At 48.3% G+C, this 26,174-nt stretch overlaps 1 protein-coding gene across 1 annotated transcript in view; it reads right to left on the minus strand.

The window, feature by feature from the left end:
* The window catches only part of STX8 (syntaxin 8), a 107,857-nt gene that overhangs the window by 11,974 nt on the left and 69,709 nt on the right, over window positions 1-26,174 (minus strand). The gene's annotated exons all lie outside the window — the stretch shown is intronic.

The following is a 26,174-nucleotide window of genomic DNA, read 5'->3' on the forward strand; positions in this document are numbered from 1 at the left end:
TATTACAGTGCCAGAATGCTTCTGAAATGTTTAAAGCATCAACAACTAGAGTTACGCATGAAAAAAAAAAAAAAAAAAAGAAATAAAAATAATCACAGCTCAGTCAAATGAGCGGAATAAGCTGCAGTAACAAACGCACGGTTTTACTGGTCTCTCTGAACCCGCGAGAGGAACTTCACTAGCAAGACATTGATCGAGGAGAAAAAGTTATAGCAGGAAAACAAAAAAAATCATATAGTGTTCATACCAAGTCGTTTAAGGTCAGATTAAGTGTTCTTGAAGTCTGGACCATGTGTCTTCTATTTAAAAAAGTGCCCTGCTTGCACAGGAATTTTAAGAACTTTTGAAAATAGGATGCTGGCTCCTAAGTCACTTGGATACTTGACCGGGTGGTCAGGAGGGTTCAGATTTACATACGAATTGCAAAGCTTCTAAATGGCTTCCTCAGAGCAAGAAACGGGGGTGGAAACGAGAGAATATTTAATGATTAGTTCCTTATGGCTCCCGCATTCTTGAAGCATATTTCTTGCAGTCCCTGGAACACTCCTGCATTCTTGATTGCAAAATGGCAATAAGTGATTTCCTTTAAAAGCCTTGTCTTTTATTGGAATACTAAAAATACCCCACTAGCCCCACTCCACTCCACTCTCTCTCTTTCCTGGACAGGCACCATCAACCCTGATGTATTCTATTTTGAAGACGGCAATAAACATTTCAGCATGGGCTGTTCAATCCACTTCATAATAGATCTTGCATTTCCAGTGGAGCCCCTACTAGCACCATAAATCATCTTTACACAGACTTAAGTATGAGAAACTCCAGCTCAAAAGCAGCATGGATTTTTTTTTTGTTCTTCTTTTTAAAAATTAAAAATGGGTACAAACCAGTCCGGAGCGACACGACTGGCAACTTTAAATGTGAAATTACTGGGATGACCCTGTAAAACAGGGCTGTGGGCATGGCTGGAGCCACACCATGCAGCGCCGCTCCAGTCAATTCACTTGACACAAACTTATCTGGAAGACGATGCTTGGTGGGGTGAAGTCCAGAAGAAATTGCCTACACATCCATTACGTCTAAACAAACACAAGATTCAAATCTGGGATACTCCGGCTGTTGCTGATTTTAAAAGCCACAGATGAAGATCAATTACACACAACGTCTGAACTGGTTACATGCACCTAATACTCCTTTTGTTTTTCCATTCTACATCGACTTAAAAGTCTGAGCCATTCTCCCAACTGCTTTGCTCATTATGTCTTTCTCCATCTGCTACAGACCTTGGAGAAGAGCTCCAAGAGATAATTTCAGGTACACGATGAGAAGGCTACCGCATAAACCACAACTTTATCATTAATGTTCTTGGCTGAGTTGAGGAGCTTCTCCGGTAAAAGCGGTTGCGCAATCACATTCAAGAACTAAGACTAGCTAAGTGCAGGATGCAACCAGCCTTCCTCAGCCTTAAACATCAAAGCCTTCATGCAGCCAAGAGCCTGAAGGGGAGTAATTCAGAGCCCCAAACGCAGGCTCCAAACACAGTCCAGCCGCAGACGATGAGAAGGGTTTCCCGAGTGTCAACCTGTCCGTTAGGAGGTTTGGCTGGACAAGGTGACCAAGTGGCTCCCGAGCCAACCCAGCAGTGTCAGCCCCGGCACGATTACTTCTTTCCACATTAAGTGAGTCTGCTGGGAAATCTGACCTCACTGAACAAATCTGCTGGTCACATCATAACTCTGTTACAGCAATTGCCCTCAAGTCACTCCACAAACTACATGCAGCTCAGCAGCCACAGAATGATGCCCCATGTATTGGCTGAAATACAAGCTGCAGCTTTCACTTGAACACAAGCCTAACAAAGGTGCTTATTTTTCTACTTTTGAAGTCCCTGAGGAAAGTGAACCTAACTTTGCCTATTGGCAAACCAGTTTTTGATCATGCTTGTGGCTGGATAGTCTCACCACCTGCCCACGGCTCTCACACGGGTGCCAAGCTCTCTGCTCCATGGGATCCAGTTAGCGGCAGGCTTTGCTCAACATCAGCTTCTCCTTCTTGGATAAATCCATGATACTTCACTGAGCCCTTCCCCACCTGCAGAGTTTGTCAAACAGGAGGGTCTGCATAGGGAAACTGCACTTATTTTTGGTTGACTCATTCCCTGGATTTGATCTGGGTGTGTCTAGTCCTCCAACAGCAAGGTCTGGTGGCGTGGCTGCAGCAAGGATATGCTCTTCTGACTCTGAAGAGAAGACAAGTGGAGTCATAAATCATAAAACCATCAGGTGGAAAGGGAGCACGGCAGGTTCTAGTGCAACCTACTGCTCCAAGCAGGGTCAAGTCAGAGAGCTGGACTCGATGATCCCTGTGGGTCCCTTCCAACTTGAGATATTCTATGATTCTACAATTCTACCACCAGACCCAGACCACGTTGCTCTGGGCTTTTGTCAACCTGAGTCTTGAAAACCTTTAAGGACACACCACAGGTCGTCCTTTAAGGAGCACACACACGGGATTCACCGACCCACTAGAACTACGTCAGGAAGAGCAGCACGGTATGGGCAACGCAAGGAGGTCACGCTCAAGTGGGCAAGTGCTTATCATCTCAAACAGAACGCTGAGAAAAATGGAAGAAACCCTTGACATCTTTCAGATTGGCTCTTTTAACATTTAAGAAGATCCTTAGGTGGGACTTAATTGATTTTAAAGTCAATACCGATTTAGACAAATGCAGCATTTCACCCTGGTGTCTGCAGAAGTGCACCAGCCTGCACGTAAAGTTCTTGACACAGATCTAGGTGGGTTTTGGTTAAGAATAGTGTTTTCACTCTTCAAAGAACAATCCTTCTTCTAGAAACTTGCCCAACCTTTGGCAATCCAACCTAATCAGCATACAAAACTGCAGAAACCAGCAAGCAAATACTTCTCATTAATACCATTTACCGCTGCTAACAACTATAAGAACCTTCTAAAAACGCCAAGGGAAACAGGGTGGGTGAAACAATCCCTCGCAAACAACTGAGCCAACAAACACAGAACTGTGATAAGAAATTAGGTTTGACTTGCATAATCACTTTTAAAAGTTTTTGGTAAATGGAGTCTGAAGAGCAGGAGGCTGATAAAATAACATAGTTCAGTAGCAATGCGAAAGTTTCGTGCCGATGAAGTAGGGAATTCAATCCTTGCCGAATTCTTGAAATCATTTAGAAGTTAACAGAAGTTTCTTCTCCAAAAAAAGAAGGCAAGGCATCTCTTAAAGCCCACACACACAGATCTTTGACTCCTCTATGCTGGTGTACTACACAAAACTATTTTGGTTTTGGAAGACTGCATTGTCTCATCTGTCAGGATGGCTATTTTATTTTATTTTTTAACTTCTGACTCGAGCAGAGCCAAACCTGTGCAATTTATGCAAGTGCAGTACAAGAGGTCCTCTCTCATCTTGTACTTAAAAAAACAAAACAAAACAAAAAAACAGAAAAAAGGAGAGAAAGGAGGAGGAAAAACCACGGCATCATTTCATCTCAGTACCTTCCTAAAACTTGAGAAGTTTCTAAGCTCTGAACTCCAGTTCTCTCCTTTTGCCTTCCCACATGACAGGTACAAGCTGCCGCAGCAGCTGCACAGCAAACGTCTTCAAAGGAAATAAAGAAATAATTGCTCTCAGAACAAAGTGCGGGGGGAAAAGCTGGCCTGGGTGACTTGAGCAACGCAGGGCTGAGCGGGTGCAGCCAGGGGAGCGAGCGCCCGGTGTGTTACAGCTAGAAGCAACCTCTCCACATACTCACTCGTCAGTGGAGGCTTTTGTTCGTAAGGGAGAAAGGCAGCAAAACCAGAAGAGCAATGGGAGACCTTAGAGGAGGCAGGATGGTTCAGAAACCCATCTCCATATATTTTGCATCATGTTCTCCTGTTGAAGAACGCTTCACTTTTTCAACTCCTTATGGTTATTACTAGATACGTGCGGGGGTTGACACAGAGGAAAAAAAATATATATAAAATTAAGAAAAAAAAAAAAAGCTCTGTGTAAGGAATGTAGCCTGTTATCAAACAATCAACAAGGATAAAAATACTCGGGAGCAAAAAGAAGTTGCCTGATGTACTAAATATTTTTTTTTTCCTTACGTCTAATCCCACAGTTAAATATACAGAGCTTATTCGCCTCACACTTCTAGGGGGATTAAAAACCCACATTGCAAAGAGGCATATAAATCACCCTGGATCGTTTGTCTGGATCCTGCCCCTGCCCTGAAAGAGGGACGCTCCATATGCTTTTGCAATAGCTCTGTTTTGATAGTATTACCAGGAGTGTCCCTTATTAATCATGTTGCCACTAAAACTCTCCCTGGAGTATTTGCTTATTCTATACTTCTCCAAACTGTTTCGGTTTTCTCTTCATTTATTAAAAGCTCACTGAAGATGACCATAGTTAAAGCTAACCCCTTCTACTACAGAACTGGAAGGGGAAAAAAAAAGAGGGGGGGAGGGAAAATCACCTTTAACCACGAATTTTCCTCCATTCCCCAGAAGAAACTCCCCCCAGGCATGCTGTTTCAGTCTGTGTTACGTTTCTCTGACCAGCTGAAGTTGTGAAGCCTCAGATACTGCTATTTAAGGTAGCATTAACATTCAAGAAACACTTTCCTGGATGCTACTATTTGAGTGGAGATCATTGGAAGAAATTTGGTATCGGCTCAAGCCTTCAGTGCCCTGAAATCAATGAGCTTATTTCAGCCTGTAAAGTGTTCTTAAAGACATGCTTAAGTGCTTTGCTGGATGAAGAACAAAGCACTTGGCACCCCGCAGAACTGAACCCTGCTGAGGTGCGAGGCGTTTCCAAACATTTCTAATTAACTAAAAGAATCCACAATTAAGAACGTCGCGGTCACTTGGTTGACAGAATAAAGGCAATGTTTTGCAAAGCATCCCCTGTTCCCCATTCCGGCAACACGCACCCCTTCACAATGCCAGACACGGGAACGAGAAACGTGTCCGATAGTAGGTGGGCTTATAGAGCAAAAGGGAATCTGGGTGTCCTTGGGCAATTCGGCAGCAGTGCTGGAATCCAGATCCACGCCTGGGCTTCTCGAGGTCCCTGCTTCAAGGCTGGGAGTACTAAGGAGATGGAGTTTGCCTGAGCTGCCCACTAGACCCTGCCCGGCTCCCGTGCATCTTGGCTTCGTCGATGCCACGGATCAGCCAGTCCCGCAGGAAAGCTCTGCTCGCTTCAGGTGCGGGCAGTCCCCGTCTTCTTATCTCAGATCTAAAGATGGACCTAAAGGGAACAAAAAGCAGTCTCTGCAGAGCAGAAGAAAACATTGGGTACAAAAGCTTCAGACCGAGTACACGTGGTCTCCGGCTTTGCATAGATGATCAGGAAGATCCTCATTTATACCCTAGATTTTACATTGTTTTGAGGACTCTGCTGTCTGCAAAACATTAAGTCAAACCAAGTGGTACGATTCTGCTAAAATTACACTGTTAAACCAACTACGCCTTTCTGAGTCAGAAAACAAACAGGCCTTTCAATGCACTTGTATAAAGCCAACATGTATTTAATTCTTATTTCCATCCAGTTTATACAAAGATTAGATGAATTATTTTTCATGTTTATCTTTCCCCATGAAAAACACAAATCGCCTTGGTGCTATGCTAACAAAGCCTGACTTATCGAGGCGCAGGACATCAGGGAGAGGCCCCTGGCTCTCCAGCCCCTGATCCTGCAGAGAGGCAGGCAGCGGCCGCCCCGCGGCCTCGGCAGCGTCCGTCTCTGGTCAGATGGACCCCGCATGGAGTCGTTCCCAGTGGGAACTGGAGGCAAAGCCCCGAAGACCTGTGAAAGTTGTGTAGAGGATCAGACCACCTTCAGCTGGAGAACTCAAGAGGGACTTTCCACCGGTGGTCCATGGCTATTTCTAAGGAGCCCGAGGACAGCAGCCAGAAGTGAGGCAACTTCAAGCGGGGTCTGAGTCCAACTGGGGAGGGTCTAAGAATTGCCCAGCACAAGAACAGAGCAACAAATCAAAAATAGGCTGGAAACCTGAAAAACCAAGCTAGCTCAATGTTAAGAAGAGGTGTCTGAACCTCAACATCTACACTGACTGTTGTGGCAGCACGGGGTTGGAGACCAGAGTGTGGCTTAAGGAGCCAGATGCTGAGGCAGGAGCGCTTGCTGCTCTGCAGGCACGGGAGATCTCTGAGACGATCTCACCTCTCAACCAACGAGGGGAAAACCTACACCATGACTCCTACGTGGTGTCACCAAGTAGAGCCAGGGTTTCATCGAATCCTGCCTTGATCACTCCAAACGTTTCAGACTGCACGCACAGCATTATAGCAGAAATAAGGTCATCTGCAAATGGTTAATGTAATGCATATTAGGTGCAAACCACCGGGACTGCAGCGAGATGCTTGGCAGTATTTGATTTCAAGCAAGCCACAGAACATGACAGTAATTCAAACAAAACCCGTACAGTTTATCCAGAGCTTCCCATCCCTTTGCTCCCAACACAGCCTCCCTTTCCGCCTCTGTTCCAGGTGCAAGCTAGCACAGGCTGACCACGTATCGTGGAGCCTATCTCGAAGCAGGAATTTTATTCACAACGTTTGGTTTTAGGAGGAGGCAAATTAAAAACAGAGATGAAGGGATGCTTATCCTTTCATTTTTAGCACAATGAAGGTTTGGTGTGAGGGGATCCTAATAAAATTTAGAAGTCAACACTTCTGATGGAGCATCCTTAGTTTCTTTTAAAGTGAAGATGTGGATGTAGTGATTAGTTTTTGCTTGCTAGCAACTATTTTTTTATTTATTTAAACATTGTCCACTGTGGTTTTAATGGCTTCGAGGGGAGGTTTTTAGTATGATCAGCTGCCAAGAAACATCTCCCAGTTAGCTGCTTTGGTCATCAGTCAGTAGCTGCCATTAGCACAGCAGTTTCTATCTGCAAATCCAATAATCCTAGAATTACCAAACATAATTTTCCCCTAAGATTAGTTTTGGTGGAGAAAAACATTCTTTGGAAGGCAAAACACCTTTTTTTTTCTTTTTTTAAGCATTTTAGCTATCAAAACACATGGGGCAGCCTAGAACAGTACTCCCCATAAAAACCGTTCTCCGGCTCTGCTCCTCGCCCAGCCTGCCAGTGCACATGGGAAACCATTAACTCAAGCTGCTACAATTAACTCCCAGCATCTTCTTCAAAGCCTCAGACAATCCCGAGCTACTTGTCATGCAAACAACCTGTGAGATTCATTCTCCTGGCAAGGCGAAAGGAGGGGTAAATTACCGAGTTAAGTAGATTACTGGGGAAGGAGTCACACTCAGCAGCCTTATGAGATGATTAGACCCTGGGAAATTCATACACCAAATCCCCAGGCCCTGATAGCACACATTCATTACCAGTTTCAGGATCAACCGCAATCAAGAACCTTCTCTGGCAGCATTAAATATTCTTTTCCCAATGAACTTTCATTTAGGTTTCCCCCCCAAAAAGGAAGATTAAGTTTAAAATTTCACAGGGGAAAAAGTTGCAGCAGCGCTCACCAACTCGGCAGCTCACCACTAAGATGACTCTTTTTTTCTCAGAGAAGCATCAGCATTTTTGAAGCAATGATGCTACCAGCTCCGTCATGAACATAAGCATTAAAAAACTTAACGCTGTCGCTCTGTGGGTGTATGTGCGCAGCACTGCCAACAGCAGCACCCAGGGACTGCAGAGGGGTGTCTGCAAGCAAGACAGAGAGCAGCAGTTATCTGTCATGTGCATTTAATAAATCCAACATAGCAGAGCAGCTTTTGCAATCCAAGAGAGGAAAAAAAAAATCAGATTTGTGGCAAGAGAGCCAGCAGCTGTAACAGCGATGGGAAACGGCCTGTGCCTTCTGCAGGAAGCTGCAGGAGCGAGTTAAGGCTACGCGTTCCCCAACTGGGGTCTGTTTGCCCCCACAGTAGATGGGCGATGCCTATCTATGTACTTCACCATGACCTGCCAGAGTACATGGACTGAGGTTGGGAAATTAATTGCCCGGAGCACTGGGTAAACAGGCAGCAATCGTTATTTTTTCCCCGCTAATGACATCTGGGGAGGAGTGCGGCCGGTAGCGGCAGGTTCCGGGAGAGGCTGTTCCACAGAGCCTGCAGACATGGCTTTATAACGTTTTCTTTTTAAAAGACTCCCAGTTTAACATCAGTCTATACAGTGTTATTCAGCAACCCTCCATTATCTAAAGAATTACAAATTCCCTATTTTCTTGATCTATATAAAGTAAAGGGCGTAACCCCATCATGCTGGAGAAGGTGAGAGTGTGCTGAGAGTTCTCCCTCCTACCTGAGGTATTTTTATCAAAGAGATGTCTTTAAAAATATCTCTCAGAGAAAGACTCTTATGCAAGAAGTTAGACAGCTGAGGACTGCTGAAGTGCAGTCTCGTTCGATCAAAGGCAACTCCACCACAAGAGACTATTTCGTGCCCTGGCATCTCAAATGAGGCCACGATAACATGCAGAAAACCAGATGATCAACCAGATGAGAAGGGCTAATCTTCTCAGAAAGCTGTGAGAGGTATGATAGCTACAAAGAAGGGAAATATGAGAATCTAACAGCGGTGACGGGGGCACTTGGGAACCATCTCAAAAAACACTGGATTAACCAAACCACCAGATAAAGGGACCAAGACATATTCCATCACTGCAAAGGACAATTCAAGTCACCTCGGCAAAGTAACGAGGCCAGGAGCCCACTAGCAGGCTCTCCTAAGTAGGGAAGCCCCGATCTCCTGAGCATCAGCCACGTCCACACGTCTGTGGATAAACCTCAACTGTTGATGCATCGGCTCGCCAACCCCAAACTGAAGCTCGCCAACCTGCAGCAGCATCAACACCAGGTCCCCGAGGAACGGCTTCTCCAGGCATCCTCCGCCAACCGGCCTCCCCAATGCTCCTGACCTGCAGGATCCCCTGGTCCGGACCTGCTGCCACGCCACGCGGAGGGCTACAAGCAACAGCCACAGGGATTTTTGGTCTCAGACTCTGCAGGAGATGAACGCAGCAGAGACAAGGGGCTGTTCTTGCCGGCTGCTTTCATGCCTTGACCTCAGGTGGTATTAAGAGAACGTGTTTTCGTCTGTGCAGTGAACCAAGAAGGAGCACCCAAGCAGCCACGTCTGCGGAGGAGCCTGAGAAGGACAGACAGGTTACCTCGCAGGGCGCTACGAAGCAAGTCACGGCTCATCTGAGCAAAGCATGACAAATTCTGGATCGTGTCCCCAAAATCCAACGGCTTAACTCCAGTTCCTCTAGCACCTCAAAGTCAGAGCTGCACTGAGATGGTCCGAGAGCAGGCTGATGGCGATGATGCTCCAGGCAGGCACGGAGGACCTGGATGCGGCCAAGCCACAGGCACTCAGATGGGGACAACAGCACTGCCCTGTTCCACAAAGGACAATATATATGGTAAGGAGCTACTAGGACAGGGCAACCACCGCAGGATGGAGCCAGCGCTGGCCTGGCAGCAAAGGAGAGCAACTCCTCACAGCAATTGCTCCACCGTTACTCCCAGCTCCTCCCTTCATCCCTTATGGCCACAAGGTCTTTTTTAGCACTCACCTTCCAAGAACCTTGGCAGAAGAGCACAAACCCTACAGGGAAGGCAGAACCAGCCACACCAGTCCACAAAGATGGGAAGCCTGCCTAGAAGTAACACACTTCCTGCCTTCCTGTCGCCCCACTTCTTTCTTGTCTAATGCTGAATGAAGACTTTAAAAGGAGACGGGGGTCCTCCCCACTATCTCGGAGTTATGGAGCCAACCCGGTGTCTTAGGTGAGCTAGACCACCACTGAAACCAGCCACTGAGCAGAGCGGAGCCAAAACTACCCCTTACCTCACACTCGGCTCCCCTGCAAACCTTGCCAAATTAAGCAAGGAAGCAGACGACTGGAGCTTGTACGTTGTAAAACTTGTTCAGTCATAACCCATAAAAATACCTGAATGCCCACCTATGGACATGCCGCGCCTCCCTTTTGGGCGCTACCACATCAGCCAGGCTACAAGCAGCTCAGCTTATTAAGTCATTTAACGTCTAAATACTCCCCAATTCCAAGCCCTTTGATGACTTAACCATCTACTTATTGCCATAATTAGCAGGACAAAAGATGGCCACCAAAAAGCCATCAGCACCCCTTGACCTTCTCAACTGCACAGCAGCAAACTGAAAATCAGGTCTACTCTTCCTCCCTCGGAAGATGATCTCTAGCGTTTGGTTCTTCTGGCAGCCAAAATAAAGCGCGCGTCTTTGCAAGGGGAGCAAGCCACTGGACGTCCCAGGAGAAAATTCAGTGTTTCATGCAATTTCCAAGTACCAGAATTCAACCCTCCGTATCTCAACAGGGCTTATACAGCATGCCACAGGGCAAGCCTCCAAATTCACCAACTCTTTATTTCAAGCAGAATTTAAAGACCTAAAGCGTGACTCTCCTCCTGCATGGACCACAGCACAGCCTTCGGAGCAGCTCCGCCTTACAGCGGCTCAGCGGGTATGGTCTGGGCTGGAGCAAACCCAGCCGCAGAGGGGTCTCAGCGGAAGATCCCAGCACAGGAACAGCTTTTCATCACTGGGCAAGGCTGACTGATCTAAACTCAAGCTACTCCCTTCCAAGAAAGTTTCTCTCATAGGCCATTAACCGCTAATATGCACGCACAAATATGAGACGAATGCTTAAACGCAGCCAGCCAAGTACACAGGAGAAAAAGGAACTTATTCTGGGTTCATCTACATAATTGCATTGAGCTACCAAAGCAACGGGCGCCTTTGAAATACCAAAGGTGATGGTAAACAAGCATAAAACACTTCATTATGTAGGAAGTTGTATAGAGGACATGGCAAAGTAGCCACGTGTCCAGCAGAAATATTAATAACATCATTATTACCAAAGTAACCAGAAAAGCAGAAGCAGCAACACTGGCAGAGACGTGCAGAAATTAAAGAGGTTTAATTTCAGCGAAGGGCTGAGGCGCAACGTGAAGTCTGAAAAGCCACTTCTCCACCTCATCTCCCATCCAGACTCGAAGTCCTAACAAAAACTGGAGATCGACTTTAAACATTTACCCAGCTCCCAGGCTACTTGAGCATCTTGTCAAAACACCCCCCTAAACGAGCGTTTCTGAATCAGAAAGCACGGGGTGCAAAACTCTCAGGCAGAAACCAAACCCTCTCATCTCAGGAAACTGGAAATGTTACTGTTTATAACGCTGCGCCCCCCCCGAAAGCACGCTGTAAAATACGCAGTATGAATCATTTGGCACTGCTAGTGTTTTTGTAGAAGGCCTGAACACTGGGCTTTTTTCCCTCACTTTTGAGTCTTTAATTCAATATCAAGGTGGGAAATTAGTATTTTTGCATTTTATTTAAATGCCAGAAAAACATTTGCTGCTTCTCTAGCAGGAATGAGTCATGTTGGCTCTAATAAGGTGCTTTTCTGAAACTTCTTAGCAGTGCTGTCGCCTTGCTAATGCTCTAGAGCTAAATACAAAACATTGTCTGCTGGGATCCCCAAAGACATTATAAACACCGCAGCAGTAAAAAACCGCGCAACCCTGCAGGAGCTGGAAATCTTACAGTGCTAAATAAAATAAGCCAAGTGCAGGGAGAAGCAACGAAGCCGGGAACCTCCTCGGCTCTGGAGAGCTTGTACTTCCCAAATTCCTTAAACTTGGTAGATTTGGGAGAGTTATGCAAATATGCCTATTATCTTAAAAATCTAACCCTCATAATATGGCATTGTGTCATATAAAATACTCGTCTTTTCTCATGGGCAACCAGAAGCCAGTGACAAAGCCAAGTGGCAAAGGTACAAATACCAGTATAAACTACAAATTCACTCTGCTCCTGCCTACGCTGGGGCACGGGGGAGGGGGGCAAGAGAAAGCAGTTATCGCCTGCACGTAGGGAACCACTTCACAGGCCGTATATCACATCTGAATCACAGCCACAGTCCTGGAGCTCCCCAGCTGAGGAATTAAACCAAGTTCACAATTACGGAGAGGTGAATGCTATCCCCATTCTACTCTGCCTCATACACCACCCCAAATCAGAGCCGGCAAGTCATCGTCCCCAGCTACCCCTGCCAAGTCCTGACAGCCTACGCTGGGTGCTCTCCAGCGTGTGTAAAATGTTCCTCGGTCCCAACATCCACCACAAACCACCATCTGGGCTCTGCACCTCCAGGCAGCCCCACCGCCTCCCTCTCCTATCCCAAACAGGCACCAAGGCTTCTCCTTGGATTAATGTGGAGTATTCCAAAAAAAGTCACAGAGCAACGTGATGAAGACCAAGTGTTTCAGTTTGGATCCAGAGACACGAGGCTTCTCCAGACGCACACCAAAGGCCACCTTCAACCGCTGCAAGAGTGCTTGGCCACCGGGCTGGGACCAAAGGCCATGGTCCATGGTCAAAGGTCTTTGGGAGTTGATGGCTGTAGAGCCTGCAGCCCCAGTTAACCACGAGGCTTGGAGACAGGCCTCAAACCGGAGTGGAAGAAACACTTCACTAGACACTTGTTGCAAACGTGCAGAGACTATAAAAAACTTAGTTTTAGCAGTCCTGCGTTTTCTGCCTCAGGTGAGCGTATTCTGCTCCTCGTTTTTGAACCTTAGCAGCTGACTGTCGGTGCGGAGAGCCTGAGCTGACTCCAGCCTGCTCACTGCTCCGGTCTGTGCCAGCATTGAAGTCTTCTCTCTGGCTGTCAGCTAAAAGGAAATCAAATCAGCGTTGACCATCACGATCAAGAGATCTGAAGACGATGAAAGCTACAAAGGACTGCGGCATTTATTTGCAACCACCCTGGGCAAACAGGGTGCTGCTGGCAATGGCAGGCAGGTTTGCCATCCCGCAAACTTGAGGACGAGCCCGCTACTTTGGGTAGGTCCCATACTTTTAGGTGATTTCCAAGGACGTTTGCATCACCCACCGCTCGAGTCATCCCTCTGACAGCTAATTGTCTGGCCAACCCATGAAATTTCAAAGCTAATATTCCTCCCCGTGTAAATACACACACATGCATCAGCTACTTAAGAAACACTGTTTGCCCTTTTTTGCTGTAACCTCCGACCCTCCATGCGGACCGATGAAGGATGCTGCGGGACACGTACAAAACCCTTCCTTACCCCCCACGAACTATTTTTGTTTCCCCATACAGCGGCGCAGGAAGGTTGGTCGGCTCTGGGTCTCTAAGAAAGGCTTTCTGCGGCGGGAGGAGGGTTCGCTGCCGCACACAAGGGACGACCTCTGGCAATGCCTGGCTCGCACTTGCTACTGTCTTCAGTTTGGCAACACGGCACAAAAGCGGCGTGCATGTGTGTGCCCCCTCCCGCCCCGGCCCCTCTTCACGGGGGGCCGGAGCTTCACACGTTAACGGGCCCCCTTGAGACAAAGCCCGCGAGTTTCTTAATTAAGCCAAAGTGAAAGACGGCCTAAAAGCATCCCACTTACATCCTCGGAGTGCCTTCAGTCTGGACATCAAACGCAGGCAGTGCACTGCCCGTCAAACCACGGCCTTAATAGTCGGTTGACGATTTTTCTCTTGTAAATGGGGAATGCCGTGCCTTCAGCCCGGCCTCTTCAGCCTCCTCTCATCTTCCCTCCGATTATAGACATGTCTCTGGGTTATAGAGGAGGAAACAAAGGGACTGCTTGTGTGTCAGAAGCCCTCCAGAGGGTCTGCGTTTCAGTCCACCCTTCTCCAAAGCAGGGCAGTGTCTGGAGAGCTCTTTAGCCGTTTTCATCTCATTAACATTTCCATGAGGGATCAAAGAATATATTAAAAATAAATCTAAGTACAATTCCTGCTACGGAACGAGAATATATAAAAAATCTGCTCAGATGCCTTCCCCTGATCCATTGCATTATTATTATATAGTTGTCTCTTCGTGAAACCAGCTTTTATTCCCACTGAACCCCGCAACAGATCCATCCCACCAAGCTCCCTCTCCCCCGTACTTCTTCCATCGTCGGGGCTGGGTTGCCCTACGTTCCTCCCAAACACAACCCAATTATTCCCCAGCAGTAAGTCACCGGGAGCAGGAATTGCTTTAATTTTGTCCCTTTGAGCAGCTGCTCGGGGTGGGCTGGGAGATGGCTGCGGCCACGGAGCTGGGATGAATACTAAAGAAGCACTGAGGCATCGCGTCCCTTGCGGGGGGTGACGGGGTTGGATTTTGTTCTTGGAGGAAGCAAATCAGCGAGCTTTACGTGTCCAAAACGAGCCTTTTTCTTCTCCTTCCTTGGATATTTGCATGCCCAAACCGTGCCACCATGAGAGCTGCAATGCACCTGAGCACCACGTAACAGCTTCACCGTCGGTGCTGGACGTGGGGAACCGTCCATCGCCCCGGCCCCCATCGCTGCAATTCTTCCCCTTCTCATTAGAAATGCCCAGCAACATCCCGCAGACAAAGCCACTGCAAACAAAGTGCGGGGAGAAGGGGGGAAGGGGAGCGAAGAGGAGGGTTTTTTTCCTTTTTTTTTTTTTTTTTTTTAAAAAGAAAGGAGTGCAGAGGAATTCTTCATTCACTGATCTGTAGAATACATTAATATCCCGAAGTGTTGGCACAGCCTCCAATGCTCAAGGGACCAACAATACAAGCAATGACTCCGAGTCTGGGATCTTCAAATAAACCACCCCTGCTGTCATGGCCACCGGGAAAGAGAATAACAGCAATATTAGCTGACCTTCATTTTGTTGTTTCTCCAGACCTGACTGCTAGACCTCTGTTTGCCTGTTACCAGGATTTCTTGGCTGAAAAATGTGAGCATTTCCTAGACGATACAAGAGGCAGTTTATTAGGTAAATAAACCAGGCCCTAAGCAGTAGCTTCTGCTTGATAATGAGGAGGGAAGGAAAGGAACAGACCTCCCCGCACCACCTAAAATAACCCCAATCAAGGCTCTATAACTACCACCGCACGCATATTTTTCAACAGTTAATGAACAAGAGAAGGTCATTTTATCCTCGCCAACTTGTGAGCAAAACCATTTGCTCAGAAAACCATGGGCCATAAAAATCACAGCAGGCATTGTCTGTATCGTATAAAACTGTCCATCTATGGCAGTAGAAAGAAGTTTAAAATAAGCGTATTCTTTCAGGCTTCTGGCAAAAGAAAGCATCAAGGGGAAAATGTTTATAGATGAGTCTTGCAAGGAGGGCTGGGAAGGAGAGCGCGTGGGACACCTCGCACCGCTCCCTTCTTAGCTGAGCTCCAGGAGCCACGGGGCTAAACATAATTTAATTATCAGGCAGACGACAATTAAGGGCGATTTGCAAGCCTACAGCACCTCCTGCAAAAGGCTACTGCAGCAAATTAGAGGCAAGTTTTACAACATTTCCCAACGCATCTCACAGATAAATGTAATAACCAGATGGTTTTAGAAAGCGTGGCTTGGAAAATGAAGTTTCCACTGAAACAGAGCTAGTGGCACTGTGTTCCTTGCCAAAAAGGCAATGTTCTGGTACATTTTTACTTTATATTTAGAAAATCAGTATTACACAGTAGCTACTGTGTGTTACAATCCAAGGGGGGATGTGGTACAAGACAACCACAATGCATCAAAAGCCACACGAAGCACAACCTCACACCTGCAACTGATCTGCAAATCCCAGTACTCGCTAGAATTTCGCAGCAAAGTCACTAGCACAAGCCGATCATCCTGCAGCAGAAGCAAACCCCTTCCCTCCTTCCACCCCGAAGTGAAAAATTACATCTGCAGCAGACAGGTCGTCTATTGAAACAGCGAATCCCGCTTCGCTGCTGCAGATCTGTGCGCAGGGACGTGCTCCTGCCAGCTAGCCCAGGCTAAAGCTGCCTTAAAGACTGCGCTCACCAGGGCTGCGCTCGCGCCGTCAAGCTGCGTCAGAGTGATGCCGAAGTCACGGACTGCAAAAACTACCTTTAAATACGGTGTTTAAACTGGGGCTGGTTTATTAAACTCGTGACTTAAAACCCCGCTTCACACGGTTGTGAGTTTGGAGAAGGAAATTAGGCGGCGACTGCGCATCCCACCAAAAGGAGGGTGGCGAGGCACCTTCCAGAGGCAGCACGCACTCTCGGGCCAGCTCGCGGCAGCGAGTCCAACCCAACGCGTCGTTCAGACATGAAACTGCCCTTCCCGTAGCTGTACGATCTTTTATGAGCTTAAGTCAGTTAAGAAGCTTTTCCCCTGGAATCCTAGCGGGAGGCTGGGCGGCTACGGGCGCTCCTCAGGCTGCACCTGAGGGGATGGTCCCATTCACGCCACCGCCCTCCCCTGCGCCGGGTCTGGCGATCGCGCAGCAGCAGCACAAGCTGCTCCTGTGGATTGATCCCGTGGAAATCTCCACCTGCTCCGCAGCTCGCCCCGGGGACACGAGCTGGGGGCAGGCAGCACGACAGCACCCGCCGCCCACCGCAGCGGCACCCCGCTGTGCGGAAGAGCACCCCTCGGCGCCCGCGTGCCAGCCCAAGCGGGGCTCCTCGCTGGTGCTTCTGAAAACCTCCGTGGGGCTTTTGCCACCCCAGCCCCGGCAGCAGGCTGAGCTGCTTTCAGCAGCACCGAACACGGCGCTGGAGCACAAATGCTCTCCGGTTACGGCGGCTCTCGCAGACGCAGCTTCTTGGCAGGACCGACCGCACGGCTCCCATATGCCTCCCCAATACGAAACCACCAATCCCAGATGTGCAACATGGTTTAATTAACACTCCTGCTGGAAGCGTAACTCCTGCCATTTGAATGCTTCAAGATGAACGCTGCATGAACGCATTCGATTTTCAGCTGAAGTCAATACTTTTTTTAAAGCAACACCAGAGACTTTGGCCATCCCCCATCAGACGCGACAAGCCGGCCCCTCAAGGGCAGGGGTTTCTTATTGCTATTCCCCTTTGCCCGAGGACAGTTTTCCTCCAGCCAGAGTTAGCACGATTGCAGGAATCCTACTGTATTTATGCAAAACAACAAAGGTCTGAGAACACAGCCCCTGTTGATTTATATCCCCTATTTCTGGTGGGATCAACATCCTCTATGCATCTCAGAAAGCCCCGAAGAGACAGCATAACCACTCGGTCCCTCGCAAACTCATTTCTCCACTGACCACATCCTCCGTGTATTGTTGTGTCCCTCGAGCGCCCGGGGCCTGTGAAGCAGGATTCCAGATGCTGGACCCTCTCTCTGCCCGGGCGCTGTGTTTGCAGCAGCGTTGTGCTCAGGACAGCATCTTTGGCTGGGCGGGATTTAGGGTAACAAGACCAAGAGAGGCTAGAGATGGCTCGCTCGGGTATTTGGGAGCCAAAGATTAAGGCAGAATTTCAAGGTCATAAGAATTAATACAAACAGTTAACCCAGATAATTTCCCCCCTAATTTAGTTTTAACGTGGCACGAAAGTCCCAAGCCAGAACACCGCTGTATTCCAACTCCAGATCGGGTAAAGCAATTATTTTGTCACTGAGCATGTTAGGGAAGAAAAGGCAGAAGGAGGCGAGTTTGAGCCTTTTTGGTAATGTACAAATTAACACATTTCAGCACCATTTTCAGAAATATAAATTAATGATTTAATTCTGCAACACGTATCCTTGGAAACCAAGCTGTAAGCAGTCGCCCTTGGATATTTCACACAATTCCCATTTTTTTCAATATTCAAATACAACTAATTGCTTGCCCTTTTGGAGTGATGGACAGCTTGGGTGAGCAGGCGGCCCAGGGCTTGTTCTACCACTAGATTTGTACAATCCCACTACATGGGTTGACAACAGCTGCTCTAAATCTCCTGATAGGTATGAACGAGCATTGATGAAGTTCAGTCTGTTTGAACAGCTGCATATGCAAATGTAATTAAGAAGATGTCTACTGCCTTTTGCTCTCCTACCCATGCCCCCCCTCTTCTCCCTCTCCCCTTACTCTGTCTCCTAACGGGGAGGGATGCCGTTTCATCGCTTCAGACTTGAACCCGTGCCCGATTTACTTCTCAAAACCGAGTCCCAGAAATGCCACTCTCCATCATTTGGGGCGTCCGTAAATTTAGGGCTCAGCTCCTGAACAGCCGATTATTCTGCAACCCCGATGGCCACACGTCGCCACCACCGCCGCCACTCGAAAAGCAAACCTCCCGTCAGTGTATCGCAGCAAAGCGATTTTTCCCCACCTCACTTCACACTGATCAGTTCATGACTGCCCTTCGTCCCTTATTGATACTATACTTGCTGTGCAGCCTTAAGGGAAGCACTTCACTCGTGTCTCTATCTGCAAAAGTTAGCTGGGGGGTTACTCAGGGTCACCGCAGGCAGAAGAAGGCCTGTGGGAAGAGGTGGCACGGGTACAGGAGACCCAGACGAGTGATCCCTGGTTGAACCCACCAGCCCAGGGCTTGGTGGGAGGATGGAGGAGGCTGCAGTGGTTCTGGAGGGTCTCAGTGCCGCGGGGCGAACTGTCATTAAACGAAACAAGCTGATGAAGCCAGGAGGACTGATGCACACAGAGCTCCAGGTCTTTTCCTTCAAACTGAATGTTATCTGGGACACATATCCCAAAACTAGATGGACTGAGCTGTGGCCGCCTGTCCAGCACCAGAGAGGAACCGCAGCATCTGCACAACGCCACCGCGGAAGGGAAAAAGCGGTGAGAGCAGCCACGAGCCTGTCCGATTAACCTCAGCAGGACGGAGCCTCCAGAGCAAACTGGAGAAAGACCAACGAGAACCTGAAACGAAACGGTAAACAGGGTAGAAAACAACGGGACTGTCCTGAAGGGAAATCAGCTCAAACAAGAGCTAACCAGGTTAGCCCGGTAAGATAATGAATTTTCTAGACAAAGGAAGCGTGTTAGACCCCATCCACGCAGACTTCATCAAAGCACGTGACGCAGTGCCATGTGGGAAATTATTAAATGAAAAAGATGGGGATTAGCAGAACCGTAAGGCCAGGAAACCGGTGAAAGGCGAAGCAGCGTTGAAAGAAGGATCAGAATGGATGGAGGTCACCGGCAGAGCTCCTCGAGGAATGGTCAGGAGGCTGATCTTATTAAATATTTTTATTAATGACCTTGGCACAAGAAGTAAGTATGCTAATGAAATTTGCTGATGACACAAAGTTGGAAAGCAGCATCAGCACAGAGGAAAGCTGGGACAGCACGTAGGAAAAAAATGGGTAACTCCGAAGACGAATGGAGAAAACTTGAAATTCACTGGGATGAAAGAGGAAGCCACGCGCTCGGGGCAAACAATAGTCTTTGCTACAAGCTGGAAAGAAAATGAACTCAGGTGAAAACTGTTCAAGAGTGAGAAAGGCCCAAGCAAACAGCTCAAAACAAACCTGACTGAGGCACCAACACGCTGTAACTGAAGTATTTCCAGCAGCCAGAGAAGTGCTCGAGCCGGTGGGCACGCCACCGAGAGAAGGCTCCGAGGACGCTGCGGTCGGTTCTCGTGGTTAAAAAAACCACTGAAGTAGGAAGAAGTGTAAAAAAGAGCTTATGAGAAAACAGATTAATTTAGGAGATTAGAATGTGAAGATGTTTGTTCAGCCCCACAAAACAAAAGCTGGGAGGGAAACTGGGTGATCTCTTAGACACACACAATGGTGTGGGGGGTGTAAAATAAAAAAGGGGAAAGACCTATTCAAGGCCCCAGAACAAGGGTTGCACGTGGGCACCATGAAGTATCCCTGACAAGTCTAGGCTGGAAATAAGTTTATGACCATTGCAGCCTTCCAATAGGTGTAATGGGGGGGAAAAAACAAGCTTGTTCTCAGAAATTAATCTTGAAGGGATCCTATGACCCAGAAGGCTCTTCCCATCCTTTCCTGCTAAGCACACAGAGCCGATGCCAGCACTAACGCCATGCTCCTCACCTGGAGAGAAAGTCACAACGCAGCTCCAAACCTCTTTTTTTTTTAAAAAAAAAAACAAAAACAGAAACGAAAAAAACCTGTTTATGACAGCTTAGGTCCATCCTCTTCTATCAGTTGAATCCATTTCAACATCTCAGTATGAGCAATTTTAAGCCAAATACTTAAAATGTGAATATAGCCTGTGTGAGGAGGAGGAGGCAGCGCGGAGCGGCCATGAGCTGGCCGGAGGGTACCGGGGGAGCGAGGGCCGGGCACACGCTACCAGCAAAGGCATCATCTCAGCACCAGGAGCGACCTTTTGGGTTTTTTTCAGTGTATTTGCTGAGTCGGATAGCGCGCTTTGGGATGCTTTGTTCACACCGTTAGTCATCCCGCGAGCTCCTCGCCTGCTCCTCGGGGGCTCAGAGCCAACGAAGCAGCGGAGTGTTTCATGTTCTGGGGAACCAAGGCGCTAAGACAACAAATGAGCTGGAAGTCTTAGATTAGCAAAGTGCCGAAATTACTGGACCTGTCCGTTTAAAAATTGTTGTATTAACATAATTAATGAAGCCACATTTCCCACTTTCTCCCCAAGCTAATCTGCTTTGAGGCTTCTCTGATGTCTAATGAAACTTGAGCTCACCCTGCCTTTCCCCCTCCACAGGGCCTTTAATTGGGTCTCTCTAATGAGGACAGATGCCCAAGTAAGCTTGTAGTAACTTCTTATCTTCGCGACCTCTATCTCCAACTAATTTCAGCTTCAATTAGCCAACGGGTTCAGAAGTCAGTGGGGCAGGGTGGGAGGAAGAGCACGGCCGTGCACGCACAGCGGGGCCGCGAACCCACCGGTTCCTCCCAAAACCAGGCTCACCTCCGGCAGACCTCCGCTTCCGCCGGGTGCGGCTGTCCCACGCGCTCACAGTGACGGAGAGCACGCTGTGAGGGAGGAAGAAAACGCTTCAGGGAGCTCAGAGAAGAGCTACAGCCCAAGGGGGGTGATGCACAAGGTAGCAAGACTAGTGGAAAGCTAAAATCTACAGCGGGAGCTGTTGGACCCGTGGTATTTCCCGGCAGGTTGGCTGGCAGCGAGGGCTGGAGGAGAAGGGAATGAGGAGACAGAAAAGCCCAGATGAAACTCCATCTTCTGCTCCACCACTGACAGCGGCCCCTCGGCCACCTCGCTCGGCTGCTCGGTCCTGGGAGGATGGAAGCGCCGATGCATTTAAGACACCGGCGATCAGCGCAGCCGGCAGCGACGCGCCCCGTTCAAGCGACACATTCATCGCTCTTCTGCTAAAGTTCCTTTTCAAAGCCCTCTCGCAGGGGTAACAGCTCTGAACAAACTTTTCAACATGTAATTGCTTAAAATGGAAGAAACTGAAGGAGGGAAAAATAATTTAAAAAAAAAATCAGGAAAATACATAACTTGCCAGGCCAAGAGAACTCATCCCGTAGAAGCACAGACAGGTGACTCGGAGCCAGGGCAGTTGTCAGAGCAGGGCTGGGGAGGAATATCGGTGTAACTTCTCCAAGAGTCAGATTGCAGGAAAGGTTGATTTAATGGCATGCTACACCATCCTCTCCCCTCCACTGAGAAAAAAATAAATGGACGGGGACTTGCTCATCTAAACACACAGCGTACGTCAGAGGAACAAACTTGACTAGCTGCCACCCATAATTTATAAAACAAATTAAATCCATGGCAAAAATAACCATAACTTAAGAGCAGAGTGATTGTAGAATCTGGCAGAAAAAGGCCCCAGCCTGCATGAATCATTATTTTCTAGAGGAAACCTTATATAATCCAAGCCACTCTGTTTTAAAACAAATTAAACCTTCCGAAAACTCAAATTAATAGGTTTGGCAAAGCTCTGCCTTTAATTCAGGTATTTTGGCGATTTGCTAAGATTAAAAACCCCACCTGGTACCAGCTAACCTCACGGTAGTCCACACCCTGCTTTCGGCATCTCCAGACACCTCCATCAGAAGGCAAAGGGGAGGTGGGAGCACCCACCTGGGGCCGGAGGAAGGCGATTAGATTGCAATGCCATCTTGTGGAACAGGAGAAAACGGAAGACGGGGAAAAAAAATACCGCTCCGCCTGCACTTTGCAGTTGTAGGTTATTTTGCAGGACACGGCTATCGGCCCGGCAGGGCGTGTTCCGTGGCTGCTTCTCGTTTTCCCTGTCCATCTGAACGGTTAGAGGCAGGCACGCGGTGATAACTGCAGAGGCATGGTCTGCTTCCCTCGCCCGGCTTGGAAGGGGACGGGCACGCTCATCAGAAGTAAGAGTTTGCTCTGGTTTTGCTTGTTCTAAGCTTGGTTTTAGTTTGTTTTAGGAGAGCCACCAAAAGGAGTGACTCGGGTAGGATCAGGAGCAGGACCACACCGATCCCCCAGATCCGCCCCCCGCAATCCGTGGTGCAGCTCAGCAAGACCCGAAGAGCGTTTCTGACCTCGTGCATCACGGCTTGCCTGCAGTCGCCTCCGCATACGTCGCACCTGCTGCCTACGCTCCCAGCTGTGGCCCGTGTTACTAAAATCCCCGTATATCGTTATTATTACAAACAAAGCCTGGTTTAACCATCCTCTCTGCAGGGAGCTGTGTACTTATAAGTCTTTAGGTGTTAAAAAAATACCCAAAAAGGTGAAGGATGGGGGAAGTTACCACAAAGGTAAGCCAGGACGTAGCTGTGAATGGCGACAGACTTTCTCCTCTCCAGGATGAGGCCAACAGCAACCCGTGGCCAGGGGGAAAGAGCCACGGACTCTGCAGACTCCTGACTAAATGCTTGAGCCTGACGATGAACAGAAATAAAAGCAACCCACACAGGCGCACGCTGCGCTGAGCGGCCGTGTTTTGGGGCCCCCACAAAACCCGCACCTGCTTACCTGAAACGGGCTGTGCCGCCAGCCCTCGGGGAGCTGGCGCGGCGGGACAGCCCGCGCCGGAGCTGCAGGAGCCGGGGGGCTGCAAGCAAAGGGGAGGGCTGGTGCTCCTTCCCCAGGCGGGTGCAAGGGCACCGAGGGATGGGCTGATGCTGGAGCCCGCTCCGGTCAAGAGAGGATTAAAAACCACACAGGAGCTGTGTGGTGAACCCAAACAACAGAACAGCGGAGCATCTAACCGCAGTGCAGCAGCACTCTTTTCAGGGCGCATGTTTTCCTTTATTTTATTTAATTTTTTCAAAATTGGAAATTATGGGAATTTTTTCCAATCGGAATTGGAACGGACGGGATCACAGTTAGGCTATCTCTACAGGAAACCCCCAAATACTGAAGGAATCCGTCATTAAGGTATTGTAGCACGTGCCATACCATCACGTTGTTCCAGCAAAAGGGTTTGTTTGGGGCATATTTGTTTTCCCATCTCAACCATAATTATACTTTCATTCCTTTGCTTATTTTTAAATGCAGTTCTTAAGAGGGCATTCTGAGGGTTAAAATTTCTAATAAAAAAGTTAGTGAGACATGGTTACTGAGTGCTGATCTGCACATAAAAACCCTGAAAGGTATGGAAACTGGGAGAGAGCGGGGACAAAAAACCCAAGAGAACCAGTGATGAAACTGAAAAGTCAGGATTGTGCCCGCAGGCACTCCTCTAGCAAATCCGGTAAAGGCAGCCTAACACTTGATTAATGATTTGCCTGTGCTTTTTGGTGAAAGCTCAGTGCGAATTTCTGAAATCTAAGACATACATATGTCCTAACACCCCTCCTAAATGCCCTGCATAAGCTGAAAAGGAATAAGACAATGCCAAGCAGCATGCAAACACTTGCCGGCAGATGACTGATGATTTTCAACAATAATTTCATAAATGCAGCAGACTGAAGTATATCCCACGGTTATTCTTCCGCTGGGAGTTCCCACTGACACCAGCGTGGGGCTGCCCGGGGCCACCGAGGGAGACGGGCTCCAACCGGGGCAGCCTTCGCTGGGCACAGGCAAGGGCTGGGATTGTCAACAGCTCCCGAGTCAGCAAGAGAAACAGCATTGCAAATAAACTGCAAGTGAAACAACCCACCCGAAACAACCTGGAGGCTTCTGCCAGGACTGAGTACGGCCGGAGGTGCAGACGCTGCCCTCTGCAACGCTCCTGCACCCAGCGGCGCCGAGCAGGTAGCAGCACCGAGGGCTGGTCGGCCGCCGCATAAATCACGCTGGTCGCTGGAAACAACCGCCAAAGCTTGAAACGATGTTTGCATGAGAGCAGGACGTTGAAATATTGATTAAAGTTGGATTTCATCAGCAATACTTTGATTTTGTTATTATACTGGCTGCTAACAAAGACACACCCATTAATGCGTTACATTCTTGCTCATAAAAGGGTGATTATTCCACTATTCACGCCAGGCTGCTCTGCTTGAATCCGCAGCCAGTGGCTCCAGTACAGGCACTCGTCAGAAAAATAAAAAGGCATTATGATTTCAAAAATGAGGCAAAACCAAGGAAAGAAGCACACGCTGGAATACTGCAGAGACTGGGTCCAAGCAAACGTCTCCGTCCCAGGGAAGGAAGGGGTGGGCAAGGGAGAAGCCTGAGCATTTCACCCCGGCTTAAATCCAAAGTAACAGCGCAGAAACCAAAGAGTTACTAAAGATTTTATCAATTTAAATGAAATGTTGGAGGGCAGCAAAAAAAACCACCACTTTGAAAAAAACACCTAGCCATGCCAGTTTTCCCGCTGCTTGGCTTTGTTCAAGGAATAATTGTACGTACACAGAGGGTTTTTCTGATCTTAATATGCTAGTTAATTTTCAGCGCCAGGGATAAGGGTGGAAAAGGGATGGGAAGAATGCCCTTAAAGCCTGTGTCTTCCAGCATTATTGTTCTAAAACTGATGCTTAGGCAGAGCAGAACAGCTATCTGAGACAATATCGTGTTTACACATGCCCAAATTGTTATGCAAACACAGGAAGAACTATTGGAGCAGAGGGAACAGGCACCGAGAGGCAGCGCTTCTCACCACCCCTTGCAGAAAAATGTTTTTCAATGTGGAAAGGGTGAGAGAGGTCACCCCCAAGGAATCCAGCCTGGATCCTCCCAGCCTTCGCCTCTCCCATCCTCCTCCTCCTCTCAAATTCCCCAGGGCAGCCAGCATGGGCTTCCGAGTTAAAGAGACAGGCTCGTTATCCAGCAACGTCGTCTGGGGGCTGCACGTGCACCAGGAACCTAAAAAGGGGGAGAAATACCTATGGAGGGAGAAGCTGTCCTGTATGGAAGGGGACTCACTGCCTGCCCTGCGCAGGCACTTTGCGTCGTGCTTCCCTGCGCTCGTGCAGAAAATGAAACCACAGAAATTAAGGGGAGACACCAAAGGCACACGGGGGTACCTGCCATCATTCAAGTGCAACTATTCTTACATTAAATCCATCTTGCATCAACGTTAAAGATCTACAATAAAAAAGTTAGCCATGATCTGTGCAGTCACGCCTCTAATTCTGTCTGTAGTTGGTACGAGAGAAATTGGAAAGAAACACCTCTGACGAGTCAACTTTGACCAGCAGCAGAGGCCACAGTTTTTCATCAACCTACAGCAACCAAGCTTTCAAAAAGTTATCACTGATGAAGAACCAAATAAATCCCTGAAATATATCGTCAGTGCTTGAAAAATGTCTCATCGTTGCCAGTCTGAGCTCAGTCGCTTTTGCTGCTACATCATCGCTCTACAGAATACAAGCTCCCCACCAGCCAGAAACCCTTTCTCCGCCCAGATGTGCGACCAAGTCAGCTCCCAACTTTCTCTACATAAGCCAAATTTCATTAACTTCTGGCTCTATGCCAAATTACTGCAGAGCAGAAATTACTGCTGTTAGCATTCTGAGTCCCCTAGAGTGCCAAAACCAAACCACAGGCACCAAAAGAGGAGACGTTATTTCCAGAAGCCTCACTACCACCACCTCCCCATGGACGTCCTCCCCCAGTCCCTCCTCGGTGTCACTCATCCCCCAGGACAAAGACACCTTCTGCCACCCCCACAGCATCCTCCCCCAGCCATTGCTGCCAAACCCCCAGCTCCTCATGCTATAGATGAAACCTGCCTTCTCTCCCTCGAGGCGTATAACCTCGCTTTGGCTATAGGGAAAGAGAGCCCACTTCAGCTTTACCAGCTTGCACGAAGCTTGCGGAGCCACCAGCGAGGATTTCACGTCTGGCAGGCTGTGAATGCCGCCTGGTTGCGAACACATTCCTGCAGGACACCACCAGAAAGGGCCCTGCGGCATCACCCCCCGCTACGACCGGTTTGCGAGAGCTGGTAGCTAGCAAGTTTTTTAAACCTAATTAACATGTACTACACTCATTTCGTACAGTTCAACAGTTTCCAATCCGAGTAT

The sequence above is a fragment of the Phalacrocorax aristotelis genome, chromosome 16, assembly GCF_949628215.1.
Source record: "Phalacrocorax aristotelis chromosome 16, bGulAri2.1, whole genome shotgun sequence".
Taxonomy (NCBI): Eukaryota; Metazoa; Chordata; class Aves; order Suliformes; family Phalacrocoracidae; genus Phalacrocorax; species Phalacrocorax aristotelis.